The sequence below is a fragment of the Gracilinanus agilis genome, chromosome 1, assembly GCF_016433145.1.
Source record: "Gracilinanus agilis isolate LMUSP501 chromosome 1, AgileGrace, whole genome shotgun sequence".
NCBI lineage: Eukaryota > Metazoa > Chordata > Mammalia > Didelphimorphia > Didelphidae > Gracilinanus > Gracilinanus agilis.
In genome coordinates, this window is record NC_058130.1 from 795,047,830 (window position 1) to 795,063,908 (window position 16,079).

Sequence of the window (16,079 nt, forward strand, 5' to 3'; positions counted from 1 at the left end):
TCAGAGTTTCCAAAAGAATGAGACCTATTCCACAATGTCCAAGAAATGATGTTTCCAAAAGACCAGACAATCACATGGACAATCTGGGGTCAAAGATGAAATGTGCAGATTAAGTTGATAGTGTAGGAACTGGGACCCCAAAATCAATAAGAAATAGCTTCATCAGTCAAAAAATGTAACAGTACAAGAATTTAATCCTAGGCAAATGTCAGTGAATAGGACCAGATTAAGAATGTAGTCATCGTGTAATACCTGAGTTATAATTTCATGTGGGTGGATTGGTATAGTAATTTTTATTATGCATGTTACCATATTAATTAGGAGTGAGTTACCATATTAATTCTAGGTGTCTGAATCTATTTTATAATGTATTTTATATCAAAATAATTTATGAAAAAGGCTACAGGGACCAAAGGGACTCCCAAGGGGTATGTTCTGGCCTTTCCATGACATGTAAGTCACTACTCCTCAAGACAAAAGTGATTCCTGCAAGTTATGACCCCTACTCTCTAAGTTTATCTTTTAGCCTTTAAAATCCTATCAGTGTCAATAGTCAGGGGTTGGAGGTTTTGAACTGGGTGGAAACTTGCAGACATCTGGTCATATGTCACAATAAAGCCAGATAAAACCAAACATTACAAAATGACTGAAAATAAGGGCAAGTGCTAGAGATAATGTGGGAAAATAGGGACATTAATGGATTGTTGGTGAAATTGGGAACTGGTCCAACCATTTTGGAATGCAATTTGAAACACAGCCCAAAGGTATATAAAACAATGCCTTTGCTCAGAAACATTGCTAATATGTATGTATACATATACATACACTGCAAATCAAAGGGTAATGATTGAATTCTTGAGATAGTGTATTTTTTAATTTTTAAGTTAGTTTTTTAATCAAGAAAATGTAAACTAGCCAGTTAATTCCCTCCATAATTCAAAAAGATGTCAACATGTGTGAGCAGGACAAAAGGGAGGGAGTTCTTGTGCTACAGCCCAAAATTTACCCTTGAGACTTCATAACTCAGGACCACCCCTAGACATCCAAAGACATTTCTGCTCAGTAAATAGTCACTGAGGAAGTGTACTCAAAGTCCTCAACTGCTCCTTCTTTACACTACCAGGGTAAGTGGGATGTCCTTGTGGAGACCCGAAAGACACTAACACATTCTGCCATGAGTCAGGGCCAATATAGCTGCTGAGGACATGGTAGATAAAACTCATTGACTTCCCTTACCTGAAAGAGTTTTTATTTACACATGAACAAAAAGAAGGTCCATACTCTGCCTGAAAAACCATCCTACTGAGATGCTCTGAGATCTGGAAGTAAATAACTTTAATTTAGAAGTTGGATGATCTTCTAAAACTAAGTCTTAAGAAGTGTTTCATATAAAAATACTATAGTTCAATATTAATTTTTCACAAAAGAAAAAAATGCATATATATAAAATATTCAAATCAGTCCTTTTGAAGTGGCAAAGAATTTGAAATGGAGAGGTTATCAATATATTGAGAAAATGTCTAAACTTTATTACAGCATGCGAGTGTGAAGGAATACTATTGAGTAAGAAATGATGAGAGTATAGAAAGACTTATACAAACAGATGCAAAGTAAAGTGAGAAGAACCAGGAAAACAAAGTACACAGAAGCAACAATATTAGGAACATAATCAACTACGGAAGACTTAATAACTGATCAATGCAATAAATTCAACACATTAAAGACTTATGATGAAAAAGGTTTCCCACCTCCAGATACACAACTGATGGACTCTAAATGCATAATGAAAGAGGCATTTTTCTAATTATTTTTCTTGCTGAGGGTGGAATATAGTTAAAATGACAATATGATTCACTTGATAGGTTAGAGGGTGGAAAGGAATCTGGAGCTAAAAATAAGATTTAAAATATGAAAAATAAATTTTATGATATCAAGAAATAAAGATTACATTCAGTTTAAAGAACTGTATATGAGTGGATAAATATGAGTGGAATACCTGTGGGTGTTTGTAAGATCAATGATAATAACTGTCTCTTCTTAAAAGTGAGGTGGAGTTGAGAAATAAATTATGTGAATTGAGAAATTGGGAAGTTATGACATTGAAGGGTATCCTAAAAGCAAAAAACAGGATTTGAGATACAAAGGAAAACTGTATCAGGTACTGGAATCAGTTTTGAAGGAGAGAAAATGTTCAACTTAAGGATAACATATAGAAGACAGAAAAATCTGGGTGGGCTGACTGATTTTGGACAGCACAAACATCAAAGAGAGAAAGGTTGCTAAATGATCGATGTTGGCAGAAAAACTTGAAGCAGCAATAGGAAGGAAAAACTATTTTGAATGATCCACTCCAAAAAATGAATTGGGGAATGGCAGAACATGACAGAAATCATAACCAACATTTAAAAGAGTGATGAAGGAAGGAGTTTAATCTGGATAAAAGTAGGTCCCAGGGATTGCTAGAATATGAAAAGAGTAAAAAGGGACTAAGTTGAAAAGGAAGGAAGTTTGGTAATTAGGCAGTAGGAAAGATGGATCAAATATTTAGTAGGACCTTTGGTGGAAGGTTTGAGGTGGATGGGAATAAGAAAGAAAACACATGCTATTGGGAATGTGGAATTATTTGGAAGCTTGGAATTCAATACAACAAGAATTGTTCAAATAAAAGAGTGGTGGTGTCAAGATCATTTTATTATGTCTAGGTAGTACAACAGAAAATGGCAAGTTATCTGCTGAAGAAGACAGTGATTATACGTGTAAACATCAGCCCTCAATTCTGACTTTATGGTAAGTTGTATTTCCATGCCCTGTGAAGGCTTCGAAAGCTCATCTTAGGGCAGAGACAATTCAGGGGAGGCATCATTTGGAATTATTCTATCATAGACAAGAGTCAAGAGGTGGAATGTACCGAGGCCCAGACCATACTCTTATAATGATCCTCAAAACTGATTAAACTTCTGATAGGAATGAGCAGTCAATGATCCAGAAGAATTCCTCTCTCTGTGATCTACTTTATTCTTTATCCTTTCCTGGGTATTTCTATCTGGCTTCAGCAGGATCACATAACACTTTTGAATAAAGATGCAGCTCATATTCTAGCACTGGATGCCAGGATGGAGAAGATCTCCACCACCACCATGGCCTTCCCCTTCGTGCTCTGGTAGGTGGGCAGGAAGGAGTCCCACACACTGCAGAACACCAACATGCTGAAGGTGATGAACTTGGCCTCATTGAAGGTGTCAGGCAGGTTCCTGGCCAGGAAAGCCACTATGAAGCTGCACAGGGCTAGGAATCCTATGTAGCCCAGGACAGAGTAGAAGGCAATGACAGAACCCTCATTGCACCCAATGATGATCTGATCTGGTTCAGAGTGTGTATCTATGTCTGGGAAAGGGGGAGAGATTCCCAACCAGATGCCACAGAGAATCACTTGAATCCCAGAACAGATAACGACAACACAGTTGGACACTCTGGATTGCACCCACATTCTTCCCCTGCTCCCCGGTGTTATGAGCCTGAAAGCCAGGACTACCATGATGGTTTTGGCCAAAATGGAGGACATGGCTACAGTGAAGACAATCCCAAAAGTAGTTTGTCTGAGGAGGCAGGTGACTGATGAAGGACAGCCAATGAAGAGCAAGGAGCAGAGGAAACAGAAATTCAGGGAGATGAGAGCCCAGTTATTGGCTTTGACTATGGGGTTGTCTTGAAACTTCAAAAATAACCAAAGAACCAGAACTTTCATTAGAGAGAAGGAAAGAGCCACACAGATCAGAGGCAGCCCCAATGGGTCTGAAACATCCAGGAAAGTCACAACCTTGGGGAGGCATCGATTTCTTTCCTTATTTGGATACTCATCTTCATGGCACTTCACACAATGCTTCTTATCTGCTCAGGGACAAACAAATTCATAGGATTTTAGATTTAACAACTTATCCCTATCCCTACACAGAGAAAATAGGTATAATTCCTCAAAATAGTATTGATTAATTCCCAAGGCATACTGGGAGAAGGTCATTGATAAGTAACCTAGTACCCAGTCCATTCTCACTCTATTTATATTCATTATTTTTAATTGATTTCATTCTTTCAGTATTCAGCTTTTCTAACTAAATACAAACTTGTCTTACGAGTCCATTTTCATTGGATAATAGACATAGAAACTGGAACTCCATCACACTGTTCTCCAGATCCTTTCTGAATCTATTATGCACTAGCAATAACTATAGATTTGATCATCTGAGAAGTTTCCTAGATATTTAGCAAGAAATCAACAAATCATCATCTGCTTACTGTGGGTCAGGAACTCACTAAGTAACATGCTTGAGTTGCAGACAGAAATAATGGAACAACAATATCTACCCATAAAGTCCTCATGTCCTACTAAACAACAGATAACAGTACAACATTTTTTCAATAGTCTCTATTAGACGTCCAGCAAATTTATAGATATCTATATTTCATGTGTAAGTGTATTATAAAGAGGGAGTTGTACCTCATGCTATGAATGCCTTCTCTCTTTTCACCTTTCTCTTTTGTGTTTTCTAGCCCTTTTCAAGAAAGAAGTCAATTCCTATCATCTGCAGAAGGCCTTTTATATTTCTCCCCGGTGTTTTCCTTCTGCCCTGACATTACCCTCATCTGCTCTGTATATATTTTCTATTTACCACTTATTTGCCTTTCCCTCATGATATAACTTCCCTTAATATAGGGACAGTTTTGCCTTTGTTTATATCTCCAGGACTTAAACTGGGAACATATCCCTGAATGAATGTTTGCCATCTCACTGACTAAAATTTCTTCTGGAAAATCTGTCCTTCCATCCAGAGTCCCTGGACCTTGCCCATAACCCTGTCCTATTGTTCTGTGTGATGTGGATAGGCATTCCAAAATAACAAAAGAATGAGCAGCCAGGCTCTGATACAGCCCAGGTGCCAGAACATGAGAGTTCTTTCATAGAATCACCAATGTCATTGCATTCACTTCCATGTTCTGAAGAGCCTCTTATTCAGATCCCAAAGGAACCTCCATAAGTGAAGAACAAATATCTCTGAATCCTCCAATATCTGTTAGTATTCAGACCTCTAGGATGAGTAGTACCTCCCCTTGTTCCTCTTTATTCTGTGCCACCAGCATTCCTTCATATTCCTAAGTACTAACATGAAAGTAGAACTGATGTCATCCTGGGTGGAGTTAAAATGTAGAAAAGAAATTGGGGTTGCTTTTAGCATTCTATGGACTGCCTGACACTTCTGTGGAAAACACTAAGTCAAGAAAAACACATGCAAAGAATGGAAAGAAAAATGCAAGTGTTTGACCTCATTTGAAGGGAGCTGAGAACTCAATCAGTACATCTAGCCTCATTGGCTGGGTTTATTTCAGTGCCATCCACTGAATTCATGCTGAGAGGATATTGGAGAAGGATTGAAAGTTTCCTTACTCCAATTTTATCAAATAGTTTAAAAACTTTCCAGATTTTTCCCTTTCCCATGCCCAGGTGGTTTATTTTTCATCCCCTGTGGAGGACCCTTCCAACTCTAAAGTTATCTGATTCTGAAATACTATAATTAAGATAAGATGTTTAGAGGTTTGAAATCATTTACATACAGAGGCAAAGAATGATTCTAATATGTTACTATATACATTGTATTAAAACTTACATGTCTTTACTATTGAAAGTTGACTCTTGCATAAGCTATGGTTATCAGAGGGTATCACACTAATGGGGTTAGATAATAAATAACCCAGCCCACAGTGACTGAAAAGAAAAGCAAAGTCTCTTTGACAAAATTCTTAAGAGAATACAGCTCTTACAAATAATGGAAAATATACTTCATTTTTGTATGATTTATCAATATGTAATGTTTAAATATGGCAAAGGGTAGGACTGACAGAATATCTAGCATATACCAAGAGTACCTCTTTCCTCTGAGTATAATTTCTAAAAATCTAAATTAATCTAAAGTCTCTAAAAAATGTTATACCTGAACGTACATAAACTGAGCTCTATCCCATCAAGATAGAATGCATATTCCTTCACACTCCAGGCAGTTCCCTCCCATTGAATGTAAAACCAGGAAAAGACCATGCAAATAAATTATACAAAGAGACAGGGAAAGACAGCTTTTTTCAAAAATTTACAGCTATTATTTTGAATATGGACATTGTTGCAGCCCAGAGAACATATAAAAAACTGGGTTCTTAACCTTTGAGGGAAGGCTGAGGACACAAAATATGGAAAAGAGAGAGAAACGAAAGATAAGATGCAGAAAGACACACAGACAGATTTTTTGGTAGGACCATTGAAGCCTCTTCAATTTGAGGTTCCTCAGCATCAGCTTTTATTTACAATTAAAACCATTATCTCACTAACACAGCTGATAAGCATCACAATTGTTCATTCAAAGTTATAAGTTCTGCTTCCAGATGAGTCAAAACTTTTGCTATAGGATGTTTATTCCTAAATCTGATGATTCTAGCAATGTGTCACAAAACATGTGGTTTTTTCCTGGATAGTATGACATGGTAGAGACCTCACTGAGGTTCCTCTGAATGTGACTTGTCTATAGTGTATGTTTCCTCCTGTGAAGCTTGTATTTTGTATGGATAATGAATCTACTTGCTCTGTTGATTATGGGGAGCTGGGAGCCTGCCTTTTTTGAGAAAGCTAAATTAAGCTTGTTTCCTGCCTTCTTAATTTAGCCCCTAAACCCCAAATTGCTTATTTTATTGAAGGTTTCAGTATTTATCAATCCTGTGGATTTCTAGCATGGTCACAAAAAATTGCCTTTGCAATGATATCCTACTTTAACTGTCCTTTGACCATTGCCATCAGGATCAGTTTTGACTATATTTACCATCTCATAATTCCTCAGTTCTGATCTTTTCACCTTCCCCTTGGTTTTTTTTAAACCCTTAACTTCTGTGTATTGACTTATAGGTGGAAGAGTGGTAAGGGTAGGCAATGGGGGTCAAGTGACTTGCCCAGGGTCACGCAGCTGGGAAGTGTCTGAGGCCGGATTTGAACCTGGGACCTCCCATCTCTAGGCCTGGCTTTCAATCCACTGAGCTACACAGCTGCCCCCTCTCCTTTGTTTTTTAAGGCAGATCGAAGATGATAGATGATAAAATGCTGTCCTGAGCTGCATTTGTTTTACATAAGCTTTATTTAGGCATCCTCTTTGGCAGACTGCGATTAAACAGATGAACAAGATAGATAAAAATGTGACTGAAAGACACTGGGATTCTGGGAAGATGGCAGCTTAGACACAGAAAAGCTTTAGACTTCTGATAACCTTTTACACGGAACTGAAAAACAAGGTGCTTCGAGGGGAAAGCTATACTGTCCAACTTTCACCAGAGCTTCAGTATCCTGACTAAAGGTTATATAGTTCAGGATGTTGTATTGAGCCTCAGGGTTTTTATTCTCATCCATGAACACCTGTTCACCAGCATTGTTGTTAAAATGGAGATTCTTTAGAAATGAGTGGAGCTAGGAGAGAAGAGAAATCCCAGTCACTGCCTGGGGTATGAAGTCAATAAGTGCTCAGGAAGTCAGTCCATAATAAATAAGCATTTATAAAGTACATATTCTATGTTGGGCATGATTTGCAGAAATGGAGATATAAAGGGAGATAAAGATCAGTCCTTGCTCTCAAGGGTCTTATATTCCAATTGCAGAGAAGATGCATATAGATTAAAAATGCTTATATTCCCTATAATCTTTGTCCTGATTCCCTTACTTCTCTGTGTGTCAGGTTCCTGAAGAAGGCTGCATCTTCTCCTTAAGCCTCCAGGCAGGCTGCTGAGGGCATGTTGGTTTCTCACCCAGCACCATCAATTTGAGAATCCCCCCATTCTATTAAGTTTTTCCCAAAATTAATCACCAGTTATTAGTGCCCCATTTCAGTTAACCTGCAAACATCACTTCAAGTTTACAAAAGGGCATTTACTTAAACATCATAACGTGTTATAACTATTATATATATACATACATATTATAACATAACATAAAATAACTATTACAAAACATTTTCCCTTTAGGAGAAGTCAGCTTATGATATCCTGTCTCTCACTTCAACACTGACAAAGAATAGATTTACACTTGAGGTACTTACTTCCTCTTCATACTAACACTGTTCACTCTTGCTGTCTGGAATATTCTAATCCCTCTTCATGTTTCATAGCTCATTCTCTCCTCTGAATTTCCTGGCTTCTGCCATGGCTCAAATAAAAACTCCATTTCCATAAGGGGCCCTTCACAATAACCCTTAATTTCAATGCCTTCTCTCTTCATTATTTCAAATCATTCAAATTCATGCTTTATGTATTTTATTTGTTCACACTTGTTTACAAGTTACATCTTCCATTAGAATAAACTACTTGATATCAGACATTGTCTTTAATTTTTCTTCATATGCCAAGTTCTTAACACAGTACCTAATACATAGCTCACAATTAATAAATATTTATTGACTGATTGATTCCCAACCCAAATATACATGGGAAGGAGTCCACCTTAAGCATTAGCTGGATAGGCTGCCATTGTCTGGCAAAGGAAAGCACATGATTTAAAAGGAATATTACCTTCCAGGGATAAGGCATTGAGTTTTCTCCCTCTATTATGGATCCTTTCTCTGATTTCATCAAGAACATTTCATGGAGGGTCCAAGCCACAGCATATACACCATCATAGATGGTGTAACTTAAGTCAGACATGGTCATGTCAAAGTAAAGCAAAGGCAGAGTCCCCAAGGAAGCATTGGCTGAACATGCCTCTTGATTCAGCTTTTCCAGTTCATCTATACACCTGAAGGCTGAGTGCCAGAATTCTCTCGATAAAATGTCCTCTTGATATATAACAGGGTTCACTGTCCTGAGAAAAGACTCAAAACTAGGAACATCACTTGTTAGGTGGGAAAACGTAAGTGCCCCTTGGAAATTATAACCATCAACATAATGGGGTCTCATGGTGATGTTCCAGTTACTGATGTAAAGGGGATAATTTGAGGAAAGTTGTGTGGTAAAAGGGGATTTTGAAAGGAGGTTGTCAGGGATTTGCTAGTAAGTAATATGGGTTACAGGTAGGCTAGAATAAGCAGATTCAGGATATAATATGGGCTGAAGTCAGGGAGTATACCACTGAAGGGAACACAGATCTTCAGGAAGAGGAGGAATTAATATAAATAGGCAAGGATCAGCAGGGCTTATAGACTAGGACTTAGACTAGAAACACACTGAAGGAAATAGACTGAACTGAAATTAACTACAGGCTTTAGTTAATTTCACAGGAAGGGACTTGTTTGAAGTTACACCTTCCTTCAAGATGGATACCGACTTCCCTTCAAGCCCAGAGTATGTTGGTTCTATTCCTCTTCTTCCCTCTCTTACTAATTAACTGACAAAGTAACGAGCAGGTCTGTTAAAACACAAAAGGGTTTATTGTCTTTAAGGATTATTTGTCAGGAAAAGTGGATTGAGGAATCCCTAACAGTTGTTTAAAAAACCTCAGGTGGGGGAAGGGAGGCAGAGATGGAGTCTGAGCAAAGGTCCTGTCTTAGCTCAGCTCTCAAGGTGATCCTGATGTCTAAAGGAAATAAAATGATGACTAACCAATTTCTTTAGATTAAATACTGCCAAATTATAGTTTAACCCCTCACAGATTTGAACTACTCTCTAATTTATTCTCCTTATTAACTCCACAGACATTTAAGGTAAGGGAAAGAAGGTAGGAAATAAAATAGGATATGGAAATACAAAGGGTTTATCTAAACTAACAATTCTTAAATAAATATTCCAAAACTAAGCTAAATTTTGATTCTTCAGATAGGCAAGGAAGCCGCTCAGTTGGTCTGAACCTCTCTCCACGAGATTCCCAAACCAACTGCCTTCTCTCCCTCAAGATTCTAAACTCCTAACTGATTTCAGAACTCAGCCAAAGCTTGAAAAAAACTGTCATGAACCCCCTCTCTGTGTACTACACTGTTTGTGATCCACACCTTCCAATTTTGGATTAAAGAAAATTGCGAATATCTCAAGATCATTAAAGAATCGGTGTCACCATGAATGAAAATCGCTCTGCTGGTTGATGCCATGATCCCGGGCATGAATGGCACCTGGGATTCTGCGTGTCTTCTCTCACTGACAGGGATCTTCTCTATGAAGGACACACAGACACCATGATTTGCCATCTCCAATACCAGTTTCTGAAGGAATTCCTCACCTCTCTGGTCATCTACTGTCACCAGAGCTACTCATGTCCATTGAAAATGAGTCATCAGTCTGACCATACCTTTATGGAGAGAAGAGTCTCTGGAGGCTAACTGGAAAAGAGAATGGAATTGAGCCTTGTCACTCAGGATGGGATCAAATGGCCCATAGATGATCTGGATGTGAAAGAAACATGGAAAAATTTGAGATCTAAGAATATGGTCTTCTTGAATGTGTAAACATGGAGTTGAAATCAATAAAATGCATTTTGAATTTGATACATTAATTAGATGAGATTATCTCTCAGTTAATCACAGACCTTAGACTACATGTGAGACATCTTTGAGGTCATTCAAGGAAATAAAATGAAGTTTAGCAGGAAATCTGTTTCAAAAGACTAAGAAAGGGGGGAAGGTGTATAGAGTAGTGGATTGAGAGTCAGACCTAGAGATGGGAGATCTTGGACTAAATTATGATGGGCTTTCAAAGCTGAGGATTTTGCATTTGATCTTGGAAGTGATACAGAAATGAATAGAGGTTATTGAGGAGATGGATAACATGGTAAGATATGTGTTTTAGAAAATCACTTCGATGACTAAATGGAAAATGAATTCAAGTATTATTTGGGAAAAGCAAGGTGATATTAATATTCACAGACTACATACTACTTAAGAGTGAAATGCAGATAATGAGACATAATGCTCAAAGCAATGAAGGAGTATTCAAAACATGTAGGTTTTACTCACGGCTCTTCCATCAATTCATTTAAGGCTCTGGGGAGGCTGTTTCATCCCCTGATCATCAGGAACTTCCTCTGGACAATGCAGAAGGAGGTCTACAAAATCACTAGGATCATTTCCTGTGACAGAAGTCAGATTACACTAATTTTGTCCTTGCTAAACAATAAATGTGGGGAGGGGCAGTGCTCAAAGGGAGACTCACTTTCTCCCATGATTAGGTTTTTTTAAGTGTACTGATGAGATGTTTGTTGTAGGAATTTCCAGGCAAGATACAAGTTCTACTAAAGCAGGTGGGCAGCTTTCCTGAAATTTCTAGTCTCTGAGAATTGATTAGAGTGCATGTTGAAAGGGACTTGGCCAGGGTCACACAGTCACTTTGCAGCAGAAGTAACTTTTTTAACTTGGTCTTCCTGACTCTGAGGCCAGTAGTCTATTCATTACACCATAGTTCCATTCTGGGGTCTGAAGAAGCCTCAACATCACTCACCTGTGAATATCGGTAGAGATCAAGCAGGGTCCCCATCTGGACAGACAGAGCTGATGTGGCTCCTCTAATGACCCCCATAGGCTTGTCCTGCTCCCAGCAGCTGTAGTTAGGGATGAGCTGGCCCTGCCCAGACAGCCACCTGAGGGAGCTCTCCAAGGTGCTCACATCACTGTGGTAGGTGTTGTAGAGATGGAAGCCCAGAGTGATGTTGGGCAACAGGTTGGGGTCCTTATTAATCTCCTCCACAGCAAACATTACGGTCAGGGCTTGTTGGTAATTTTTGTGTAGCCACCTAAAGGGGAGAGAGTCAGAAACCTTTAACAAAACTTGGAAAATGAATTCACTTGAGAGGAAGTTCCAACAACCTGAGTGTCAAACCTAAGGACTCTGGTTCATTGGGAGTATATTAATGATGACTTCAATTACTCCTATACCGTTCCTCTCTTCTGCTTCCTTCCCAGAGTCATTCATCCATCCATTCATTCATTCATTCCCTAAATATATAATGAACTGCTACCATTATGGAATAACAATTTCAGATTTAGAAAGCAGCCTAGAGGTGACTTAATCTAATTCATTCTCAGAACAAATCTTCACTGTGACATTACATGTAAGGAATATCATTTCCCTCATAATGAGATAAAGAAATTCTACAAAGTTTTAAAAAATGAGCAAAAATTGCAGTCATCCTATAAGAGCATGACCTGAAGTGATGGCCAAAAGCCATGTTCCCTTCTGGAGTCTATTCAAATGTCAGTTCATTCACAATTTAGGCCTTTTTAACCAAGCTGTATTTAGCATTGATCTCAAACCTTAGCCCACACCCCTTGTATAACCTCCCAGGGTACCTGTCCCCAAAGACCAATGTTGGTGTCCCAGCTAATATTCCTGTATAATTCTACCCCTCTTCACCCAGCTCAGACATCTAACTCCATCCAGGACCACAAATCCCTGTCCATCCTCTGTGCCCACCCTGCACTTTCGATAGCATCTCCCTGAAACCCCAAATATCTTCTTTGCTCTCATCTCCCAATCTACCTCCTAGATAATGATGCTTTGCCTCCTAGGATTGTCAGTGAGTAGAGAGTTCTCCTGATAGAAGCATTTGTGATAACAACTGAATGTACTTTTGGTCTTAATCTTTAGAAAAAACAGGTGAATGGAGACTTACAATCAGCAACAAGAATCAGAGAAGAGGGGGTGCAAGATACCTTAGATCAGCAGGCAAGGGCTTATTGTCCTGCCTGCCCCTGCCATAAAGACCTTTGCAATCATCAGCCCTCTCTTAGACACTGCCAGGCAGACACTTACTTATATTCCCTACAGTCCTCATCAGGTTTATTTCTAAAAAGTTCTGCTCTTGTGATGCAGCTCACTTCAACTGAATACATGGAGAGAAAAGTCCCAATCATGAGATCTCCATTTTGGACAAGGCTGGGGCTGATTTGGGAGAAGCAGGGGGGCTTCTCTGTCCTGTTCTCAGAGGCTGGAAGGTTCAAGAGCAGTGGCAGGAGCAGGAGAAAAAACAACAGAAAAATCTTTCTCTGAATTAAAAGCAACATATTACTAAACATTAGCTGAAGCCCCAAGTCTGAGAAGAGTCAAGGAACTGCCAAAATTAGAGCACTATCAACTCTTTGATTCTTGGTATACTGAAAAAACTCCTGGAGCTGGAATGTCCAGTTCTAGTGTAAAGGTACTGGTTCCAGTTCTCCCTACACACTTGAGGAAACGAAGAGGGATGTAAGCTGTGCCCATGTCAAGAACAAGGGCAGAAATTAGACCATTTGGGGTTATTATAAGGCTTACCTGGCCCTTCAACTGTGCTCCATCTCTCAGTGGCCTTGTGCTTAGTCACTGATAATGGTGATCATCAGTGTCCACAGAGACCTGGAAGCCCACGAGGAGTTCTGGAGACCATCCTGCCTCGGACATCTGCAGCTGCGTCCCTACATAAAAGGCAAAAACACAAGTGGAAAAACATGTTTCTGAAGCTCTGTCCCTGGTATCAACAAAGACCACTGGACAGGAGCCCCCATGGAGGAGTTTGTGTGTCAAGTCAGCTGGTGCCTGCAGAATCCTGGAGCGGCCACATGGTGCCACAGGCCAAGTTTGATGTAAATAGACAAGATTAAACACTTTTAGAGAAGGCAGTTAGGTTGAGAGTCTACAGGACTCAAGGCCAGGATCCAACTTGTCCTTGGATAAAATCAAAGTCTAGGCTCTCAGCATGTTGGGAATCATAGAATCACAGAAACTCAGATGACAAATGGGGCATCAGGCATTACCTATTGTAACTCGTATCTATAACAATCCTCCCCTATGATTCCCAGATTTATTGAGTCCCATAACCTGATATCTTGCCATACTGACATGCTCTGGGAATCAATAACTTCTCCATAATCCTAGAATCAGGTATTTTAGAAGCAAAAAAATCCATAGAAATAAAGTGAATCCAACATGTATTTTTTTATAAATTAAAAACCTAAAGTAAAATGATTTGTCTAAGGTCACAATATTTTTTAAATTTTATCCTATTTCATTCCAATAACAAATCTACACATAAAATTACAATATTCATGTTGTGTCCTTTCCCTCTTCCCTCTCCTATTCCAGAGTGAACAAGCAATTCTACCAGGTTATACTGTACTATACTATACTAAAACTATTTTCATAATATTCCTTTTTGTAATGGTGTAATCTTATAAAACCAAAACCCCAAATCATATACCTAAAAAAACAAGTCATGAACCATTATTTTTCTTCTGCATTTTCTGCATTTTTACTCCAACAGTTCTTTCTCTCGAGGTGGACACCATTGTTTTTCTGAAGTCTCTCAGAATTCCCCAGGGTCACTATATTGATGTTAGTAGCAAAGTCTATCAGATTTGGTCATCCCGCAATGTTTCAGTAAGTGTGTATAATATTCTCCTGGTTCTGCTTATTTCATTTTGTATCAGTTCATGTAGGTCCTTCCAATTCTTATAAAAATAAATGGTTTCATCATTTCTCATAACAGAATTGTATTCCATCACCATCACATACTACAATTTGTTCAGCCATTTCCCAATTCAGGAACATCCGCTCAGTTTCCAATTTTTGCCACCACAAAAACACTGCTATAAATATTTTTGTACAAACAAGTCCATCCCCACTTTTTATCTCTGAAAAATAGGCTCAGTAGTGGTATTGTTGTATCAAATGGTATGAATTCTTTTAACACCTTTTGGACATAATTCTAAGTTCACATTATTAATAAGTTGCTTAATACACTAATCATACCAACTAGCACTTATGTAGGGTCTTAAAGGTTATAAAGCATCTCACAAATGTAATTGAATTTTTTCTCACAATAACCTGCTGAAAGATAGATGCTATTATTATTACCTTTTTACTGATGAGGAAACAGACTAGACAGTGGTCCAATGTCATTCTCATAATCAGGAATTATCTGAGAAAGGATTAGAACTCAGGACTTTCTGACTTCAAATCTCATATTCTCTATTGAATTATTTTTGCCTCTAGAGAAACCATATCCAACAAGATATTCTTTACAAGAAACACACCTGAAACAGAGAGACATCCATGTAAAATAAAAATAAGGGGATGGAACAGAATCTATTATGTATCAACTGTAGTAAAAAAAGAGAAATAATAATCATATTCTCAGATAAAGCAAAAGCAAAAATAAACCGATTTAAAATGGATAAACAGGGAAACTACAACTTGCTTAAAGGAACAATAGACAACAAAATATCAATACTGAAAAAAATGACTGATTCTGCATCATTTGCTTATTGGTAATTTATACAAATAATTGATTTTGTCCTAGAACTGTTCCATAGTTCTTTGTCTCTTAACTTAGTTTAGGAATTCAGCTGTGAGTAATGAGAAAAGTTTAGATATATATTTCTCTTGCTAATCACTCTTCTGTTTTTGCCTCAAGGAGTTCTGCTCTCCTTGGAGAATAAGACACCATAGAGTCTAATATAATATCTTTAAGCTGCTAAATTATTCCTCAAGGATGGCTGTTTTGCTCTCTAACTAACTGGTCATCATCTTTAATTTTGCAGACGGAACAAACAATGAACATTTCATAGCTGAGGGGAAAAGAAGGTTGTTACAAACCCCTTATTCCCAGTTTCCAAATAATCATATTGTCCCCCCATCCCTCAGCTATGTAACTAGTAGCATTGTCCTCAATCCTCTGAAGTCACCAACTCTATAATCAATTGAAGTATTTCTTCACCTACCCTCTTCTCTTCTTCTTCTATATTCCCCAAAACTTACAAAACGGGATGTATTCTTCTACTTGGAGTCTTTGCCTAGAAACTGAGGCAATCCATGACACATCTTATCAGGTAGCACCCTTGTGAATGAAATGTTACATTGCTCAGAGAACTGTGCCTAAGTCTAACTTTGCTGAACTTGACTCGTGACAGTTTTGGTGAAGTGGTAGGAACAGAGACAAATAGCTTCTCCCAACGTCCTTATCAGAACATCTCCTCTCTCTGGGTTCCTGGTGGAAATTTGTCCAGAAAAAGAGCATCTTCTTTTAGAGTATCTGTTTGGTGAATTTACTCTTTCCCTGTGCCCTCACCACAGTCAGACCTTCTCAGAGTAGGAAGGCAAATATCCTGTTG

The 16,079-nt window shown here is 38.4% G+C and overlaps 1 pseudogene; it reads right to left on the bottom strand.

The window, feature by feature from the left end:
• Window positions 1-2,939: 2,939 nt before the first annotated feature.
• LOC123230535 lies at window positions 2,940-12,848 on the bottom strand (annotated as a pseudogene).
• Between the last annotated feature and the right edge of the window lie 3,231 nt (window positions 12,849-16,079).